The following is a 3,004-nucleotide window of genomic DNA, read 5'->3' on the forward strand; positions in this document are numbered from 1 at the left end:
GTATCATACTAAAACTTAGCACAAGACACAATAACCTATGCAAATTGTTCATACTTCAAACATGTATTTATTATATCTAGATCCAGCTTATTGATAAAAAATTATAAACAATGGTAGAAAGTAAACTAAACAAATAAGTAGCTAAAATATGCCTACGGTTCAAGTTAAATTGTAATTTTAAAAAGGAATGTGAAGACACATCTGAGGTAAAGTTTCCTAAATTAAGGTGATGAGGCTTACAGTGGCAAGTTAATGCTTCAAAGATAGCACATATATAGCTAGATATAGAAAAAAATGTACCATATTAAAGGAAATCGTCATAAGGCTCATCATCACTGTTTTAATTTATTATTTTTTCATGGGTAGTGAATAATTTAATAGGGATAGGCCCACAAATTGAAATATTGATGGGGTTGGGAGACATATATACTAAATTAAATATATTACTAAATTATTCAAAAGAACATTAAAACCAAAATATGGGAGAAAGGCAATAAAAAGGTTGAGAATGGCAATAATATTATATAGGACGGAACCACAAATATGTTACAAATTCCATAACACAGTCAAAATACGTCAAAAAAAAAATCATATCAACATAAGAGCTCTAAAGTAATTGATAATAGCATAAGAATCATGACAACAACATTTTTGTCAAATAATTGAGAATAGCTGATAACAGTATAAGAAACCATCTTAGTGCAGGGAACCATGTCAACAAAAAAACTCTTAATTCACCATTTCTAATTTTCTAAATAAAACATCTTGAAATATAAAATATTTTGAAAAAATTTGCAAAGATGTGATGATAAGAATTGAGAACGATGAGATCCACGGAGAGAGGCGTAGAAGACATGTAGCCAACGGTTGGCTCCAATGAGTTCGGAATCTCCAACAGGTATATTTATTAACTGATGACCAATTTTTCACTTATTCATACACTTACATGAAGTCAATTCTTTCATTACTAGAAGAGAAAATTTTACTAGCAAATGAAATTTTATGCTATTACCTTTGAGAATATATGCTATACAATTAATAGAGTACAAAACATAAGATAGATGTTAGTAATCTATTACTATATACTACGTCGTGATCCATGCTCTATAGAATCTAGTATAATAGAGAGTTTTTCTCATGACAGCAAGGATAATATCTAGTAGTAAATACTAATGACAACTGTAAACCAAACACACATACACTAAAATCAAGGGGAGGGGGATTGTGCAAAGATGAAAAGGGAAAACTTTACCTAATTTTATTATACATTTTATTTTGTTGGTAAAATATTTCAATAATTTTCGTTTGTAGCTAAGCTTACTCTTATTTAAAACAAATTTGAAACAGGTACAAAGTTATAACTGAAAAATTTTAAGCTATAGGCAAATGAAACAACGAATAAATATTAAAAAATTAATACCAATTGACTAATTATTCAGTGAATTATTATTCGATGCATGAAGCATTTATTAATAGAAATGTTACTTTTATCCTTCCTTTTTACTTTTAAAAAGTAAGACAATAAATAGAAACTTATAAACTGAATTGATTAACATGCCAACCTGCTCAAAGAAGCAAAAAGATTTAGTACTAGTTACTACTACTCTGTGTGTCATAATAAAACTTAGCACAAGATACAATAACCTATGCAAATTGTTCATACTTCAAACCTGTATTTATTATATCTAGATCCAGCTTATTGATAACAAATTATAAACAATGGTAGAAAGTAAACTAAACAAACAGGTAACTGAGATATGCCTACAGTTCAAGTTAAGTTGTAATTTTAAAAAGGAATGTGAAGACACATCTAAAGTAAATTTCCTTAAATTAAGGTGATGAGGCTCACAGTGGCAAGTTAATGCATCAACGATAGCACATATATAACTAGATATAGAAGAAAAAATGTACCATATCAAAGGGAATAGTCATAAGGCTCATCATCACTGTTTTAATTTGTTATTTTTTCATGGGTGGTGAATAATTTAACAGGGATAGGCTCCACAAATTAAACTATTTATGGGGTCGGGAGACATATATACTAAATTAAATATATTACTAAATTATTCAAAAGAATATTAAAACCAAAACATGGGAGAAAGGCAACAAAAAGGTTGAGAACGACAACAATATTATATAGGAGGGGACCACAAATACGTTCCAAATTCCATAACATAATCAAAATGCGTCAAAAAGAAACCATATCAACATAAGAGCTCCTAAGTAATTGATAACAATATAAGAATAATGACAACAACATTTTTTGTCAAATAGTTGCAGCGTTGCTATTGACTCCACAAGGCCAGAAGAGTTCAGCTGTAGCGTGTGTTGAGGCGGAGCTACGAAGCGGTGTTGGGTTGAAAGCTAGATGACTGGATGCACCTTTCAAGAACTTCCGATGGCAACATGCAGCGGCGACGGCATCACTTGGACAAATGTGGGAACGTTCTTGTTAGTGGCGCCATCTGATTTTCCGGCAGCGTTGACTCCATTGACAGCGGCGATCGACAAAGACAGCAATCCGGATTGCTATTCGGCGCTGAAAGTGGAGATGGGGGTTGGGCGAGTGTCTCAATGGTAAGAACACATGGATAAGGGGTAAATTAGGGTTAGAGTGGTAAACTAGTGATATTAAAATTAACTTGGGTTAATTTGGGATGTGGCTTTTTGAATTAAGTGGGCTTTGTGGTCCAACCCAATAAACATTGGCAAATATTGGCAGGTTCCGTGTTGGTAACGTAGTGAAATTGGAGTGAGTGAAACTGAGTTATTACAATAAGTAAGGTAAGGCTTTTATATACAAGAGTTAGAGTAGTTCACTATCACAACATAGATTATTTTTTAGGCAAAAAAATAAAAAGATTAAAGTCTGTCAAAAAAATAATTTTTGATATTATTTTAACTATAAATATATATTAATAAAAATTTTGTCAAAAATAGTATTTTTAACGTATAAGTAATTTGAAAAGAGCTTAATCTTTTTTTTTATAATTATTAGCTGTAA

The 3,004-nt window shown here is 31.0% G+C and overlaps 1 pseudogene; it reads left to right on the forward strand.

Moving 5' to 3' along the window:
- LOC110266333 overlaps nt 2,369–3,004 on the forward strand; it is a 2,052-nt pseudogene continuing 1,416 nt past the window's right edge.

The sequence above is a fragment of the Arachis ipaensis genome, chromosome B01, assembly GCF_000816755.2.
Source record: "Arachis ipaensis cultivar K30076 chromosome B01, Araip1.1, whole genome shotgun sequence".
Lineage (NCBI taxonomy): Eukaryota > Viridiplantae > Streptophyta > Magnoliopsida > Fabales > Fabaceae > Arachis > Arachis ipaensis.